The sequence below is a fragment of the Dermacentor silvarum genome, chromosome 1 (assembly GCF_013339745.2).
Source record: "Dermacentor silvarum isolate Dsil-2018 chromosome 1, BIME_Dsil_1.4, whole genome shotgun sequence".
NCBI classification, from domain to species: domain Eukaryota; kingdom Metazoa; phylum Arthropoda; class Arachnida; order Ixodida; family Ixodidae; genus Dermacentor; species Dermacentor silvarum.
In genome coordinates this window covers 395570137-395575927 of record NC_051154.1, presented here as the reverse complement: position 1 = coordinate 395575927, position 5791 = coordinate 395570137, and positions in this window count along the sequence as shown.

Here is a 5791-nt window from a genome sequence, read left to right as displayed (position 1 = left end):
ACAATCACCATATATGTAGACAAACGCGCCTTCTTCCGACGCGCGAGAGGCCGTGGGGGAGGGGGAGGGGAGGGAAGGGAGGCGACGTTTAGCTGCGGCACCAAGTGCCTATTTATATCAGAGGCTCCGGCAACAGTCACCAACGCCGCACGCATTTTGAGCGAACGTGGGCAAAACGCCGACGGCGTCGACAACAGTGCGCGTTGCCGGTGCTGCTGCATGTCCAAGTTTATACAGCTGATAAAGCTAATATCATTACTCCGTATAGCTCTCTACAAATTTGCTATCGCAATTGATGCTTCGCCTTTCAGGTGAAACTGCGACAACTTTTTTGCTTTGAATTCACACTCTAAAGAGGAGAGAGGGTGAAAGGGGAGCGTATTCTTGTGAACTAAATGACGCTTTGACATAAGCTTGGAACAATGGTTTGTTGGTGGAGCAGTTCTGTGGAATACTTAGAGAGTAAGCAAATTGCAGTAGCAGCAGTTAGACGGGGAGTAAAAAAATGCAACACTGGTTTTATATGAACGAGCTACCTTTAAGATGTGGCCACAACAGTTCAGTAGATGAGCAAAATAATTTTAAAAATTTTGGAGAGAAATTAAAAATAATTTATTTGCCCACCTCACACTGCCAGTGGCAAGAGCAGCCATGCTTTAATGTTTTCAATCAGTCATTTATATCCATCCATTTATGTCGGCCTAATCGTCCATGTAGATGTTTTGATTGTTGCTTTTGAGTTATCGTGGCATCACATTTTAATACTGACATCTGTTTTCAGAATCAAAATGAGCCTGGAGACGCCACAGCCGGAATGCGAAAGGTGAATTCTTTGGCCATTCATCGTCTAGCGTCACCATGATCAAATGCACTGTTGCCAGGAGGATGTATTGCCGGGAGGTATTCTTAAGATTTAGTAAAACTGGTAGCATTAAGTGCCTCCTTTGCGATTTTGCATAGCCTTTCATTTGCGAGTCGATTAATTTATTTAATGAGGTGGGCAGTTGGCACACCCTGCCTTTGTGTCTTATGTACACATTCAGCTGAGTAGGTCTGGGACACAGCAAGCGAATCTTATGTGTAGTGGTAATTGCATTAACGTCGACAGTTATCTTACTGTTTGAGCTGCTACTGCTGCTTGCCAACACAAGCAGCAGTTGCCCAAGATGGCGTGAAAGAGGTTCATTGAAGAGTGGCACATACTCTGAGTCACATACCCAGAGATCCAAGCAGGTCCATCAGATGGTTATTAACCCACTTCCCTCAACATAGCAGCCCTACCCATTAGGCCATTGACCACCTAGTGACACAAATTGGCTGGAAAATACTTAGAGGCAGACAACCGAAAGTATGTGAAGTATCCTAAAAATGCTACTTGCATTAAAGTTTTCGATGCTTTGGTTTACTTACTATTTTATTTCGTACTGGGTGAATCCTTGTTTTTCTGAAGCACATGGCATCCTAACAGGATAACAAGCTATGACATTAGTTTTAGTTGTTTTTATTAGTGACATTAGTTGACATTTTAGGTCTGGAGCAGGCAGTATTTCTGTGATTTATTTGGAGTGTGGCTGTTGTGTAAATGTGCTTAAAATCCTTAAACTACCTCACTAATATTTACCTAAATGTGCCGTTTCACATAGGTTGGAGAAGTGCTCATTCAGATGATCCTGGCACAGATTGCCATGGTGGACCAGGCAAGTTGGCAACGGCCTTGATTCACAATGTGTTCACAGAGAAGAACCTCATGGGCCACTCCTCGAAAACACCACCACCAATAGGCAAAAAGAGGCTCTTGGCCTTATTAGGGTCAACGCTGTTATAGGCAAGTACCGTACATCCTTTTTCCCATTGCATTTTTGCATTCACATTTTGTACTTGGAATTACCAGCTTGCTATAGCACAACAAATGATTTTCAAGTAGCCTGTGTCTGCAACTACGTGCTACAATAGCCTACTATTTGGAATGAATGTTCATTTGATCTCAAGTCTCTAACGCCTCCCTACTAAAGTGCTAAATTTTAAAAACAGCCTTAACTGCCAGAAGTGATTGGTGGCTACAACTGACAAAGTTAGGTGTATTTGCACATTAGTTGCTCTACTTGACTGTCCATGCAATGAACAGTTGCAATGAAGCAACTACCAATCTGTGAAGCATGCTACCAATCAGGTGGTATAGCGGGTGTGCTTGAGTAGCCTGAAAGTGTTGTTATAATATAGGAATTGTGGAGAAGCTATGCTCAAGTGCAGTTACTGCTCAACTCGAGGGACAGCACTTCCACCAAATTTCAGCAATCAAAATGGCCCTCCAGATTCTGTAACACAAAACATAGTGGTTTCACCTATTTCGACAGACCACATTGAATTAAAGTTGCTCCAGTCTTGAAGGAGGTCCATGTGGTGGCAGACAGTAGCCTTTTAGCAGAGGGAGCTTAAGTTATGGGGCATAATTGTTTGGTTGTTTCGATCAAAGCAACAATAAGACGAGTTGCCAACTTCGTTGTCAACATTGCTATGTTTAGCAATGTCCATTCATTCTATGCACTCAACATATTAAGATCCAATTTATCACATTGTATTCTAGGATGTGGAAAAAACAAAGGTATTTATTTGACTTTTCCTCACGTTCCCATAAAATGATCAGTACTCAATAGGCCCTTGGCAGCTACTATATAAAGCTTCTTACAGAACATGAGGCATATCCACAGCTCCCACTCTGAAATTGTTGGAAATGTCTCCTGCTTTCTTACTTCAAGGACGCACTTGCCTGTTGTCAGCGTTATAAACCAGTGCTCAAGTACTATGGGTTTAGATTTATCAAAGATTGAATGAGCTTTGTAGGTGTTCATGTTTAACCCTTTGAGGATCACATATTTTCTGGAAATACGTCCCCCAATTTAAGCATTATATTTTTATTCTGGATTATTCTTCAGAGTGACCTTTCAAGAAAAATGGGTAAATAATTTTTTAGGTCACAAAGTGACAAAGGTTTCTGAGTGTCCGCTGTTTTACACCATGTTTATTGTAGCACGCAGGGCAAACTAGCATAATCACATTTTTTAAATGTAATGACACTCACAAAACATTAAACTAGGTGAATACTCCCAAATTACTGCAGTGATGGGCACCATAGGGTAAAGAGAAATATCAGTTTTAGAAGAAGCCAAGGGGCAACAGCACAATCAGGATTTTTGTAGAAGTCGCAGAAGGTTACAGAATCTGTAATGTGATGCTTGGGGACACTTCATTGTTAAAAGGTATGCTTATTTATATGTTCTTTCGCCGCCTCATATTTATGGTCATGACCACACGATTTGTTTCCGCCACTCTACATGCATGGCAGTGACCATCAAAGGATTAGGAGAGCCAGTCTACTTGCATATTTCTCTTGTAAGACTGAGCATTTCTTCGTATTTGTTCTTCGCATTTATTTGTGTTAGTAACCAGGTTGGCGTGCAACTGCAGTAAATCCTCGGTATAAGCAGTATTTTCTTTTAAGTAGAGAGGCATAAGAATGGCCATCATAATGCGAGAAGTGCACTCCAGTATCATATGAGCTGGTAAAACAAATTCAGATATACCATACTCAATTCTGGCCGCATAACCGTATTTGGAGCAACTCCTGCAAGGAAAAGTGCAATAAAGTGCTGCACATTTTGATTATGATTGTTGAGATAACTAATTTTAGTTGCCAGTAGTCTACCTTTAAGTTTTTTCACCAACAGTATGAAGTCTTTTTTCTACCATTTTGTTCCTAAGCAAGCAACGTTCACATTTTTCACACCAAGGATATTGATGAAGTTATTCTGCCACTGTGGGCTTTTCCTGTTTGCCTTCTGCATATTGTACTAAGCGGAGTCCTCTGGCGCCACTCCACTTTGAAAGCTGGTCATTCTGCAGAATTGAACTCGTGAAAACTTTGAATAAACAAAACAAATGAAAGTTTCATTATAACAGGGCATACTGCATGTCGCACTTTTGCATGTGGAACATTGATCTTAAACCTCATGCTGTTTTTCCTTTTTTTACAGGCTTTACCTGTCACAAGTTTCCTGGGACAAACATGGCCCACATTAAGAACACACTGGCCTCACTTCTCGCAAGGGACCTGAAGTGTCCAGAAGAGCTCAAGTCTGTGGACAGTTCAAGTGGTGTGCACTTGCAGCCCTCAACATTTTTTTATTATTATGATGTTTCTAGTCACCTGAAAAGCCCAGGTTGGATGGTTCAGACACAAGTACTGTGTTGTGATAAATAATTAATTGCACAAGTGTTGCGCTTTGTATTTTAGTACATTTTACGTAAATTTTTAATATATTTCCACAAAAGATAGTGTTTCTTGACTATTTTATTTCATAGGTATCTCGGGTCCTTTCATGCCAAGACTGTTCCATAACGGCACACCATTTCACGTTTGTTTGATGAAGTAAAAGTAGGCACAGTGAGAAATTTTCCAGAAAATTAGGTTTCATACATACACCGGAAAGTGGAATCTGTGCTATTGTCAGAGTGGTTCTGTTTAAGAAAAACTACATATTAACATTTGTTTGTAGTAATGGTTTATTTTGCTATTTCAAAACAGTAAAAATTAAGAGGTAAAAGTTTGCTTAAATTCAGAGTGCGGCAACAGTTCTTGGGCAAGGCAGCGATGTGCTTTCTTTCATGTACGCATGAAATCTGATTTCTTGCAAATTCTTTCATTCTAACTTGTTTCATTCTTTCATTCTAACTTGTTTAATGGAACTGGCTCATGCCAGTTCCATTTAAGTCTTCCAGCAGGTAACTAATGGCCACTGTCTATCAGATAAAAATCTTAAGTAGTAAAAGTGAATAAATCGCTTGGTATGTAATGACCTGCCCAGGAACCTAGTAATGATGGCATAAAATGCAACTGGATCGTGCAAGAAGCAATACAGCACAATAAACTGCTGCCGTGGCACAACTTATTGTAATTACCATGTCGTTTCAGAGGTAGATAACGTTTAGTGAAATGGGCACACATAATTTAACCAATAAGTAAGAGTCTCAGTGGGCTCATGCAAATAGTGCCATGATTATTAAGTTACTGGCTACCAAATAGAGAAAGCAAGTACTTTTTAAATGTTTTTTACTGTAATGCTTGTATATTATTTATGTTCTATTTATTTCAATTTTGAGAAATGTTTTACTTTAGGGCCACGCAAACTTTACATCTCTCAGTACTCAACTTCGTTAATGTATCAAGCTGCTGGCAGTTTGTAGATTGCGTTAGGATTGTTTTGATCCCAAGGCACACATGGCTGTACAGTTAACAAATGTTTGGCTTCAATAAACAATTCATCTAGAAAAAAATGCTTTTCGTCCGCATCAATTTTGAGCTGTTGATTTCATGAAGGAGTATTGATTTTGTGTGTTAAGCCAATTTAAAAACTGGCATAATGGTTCTGCTAGCAGCTCTATAATATGTTTTATTACAGGCTATATCTAAAAGTGGTTTTGATCCCTGGGTGACCCAGGTCTGCAATACAAAAGTGCCTGCATTTAAGTTTGCTCCTGTCCACTAGTATGCAAGGACCACATCAATATGGCATCAATGGTAATGCTATGAGACTCAACGTATCTCAGCGGTATTTAAAGAAAAGTCTAGTGCAGTTTTCAGCACTACTCACCAAACAGCATATTTAAGTGGGCTCTCAAGTGATTTCAATAGTGATGTTCAACACTGCTCCAATAATATTTAAATGGTGTTGCACTATTGAATAACATTGCACGTTAGGCTTGTTGGTATAACATAATGGAGGCAAAAGGTGTG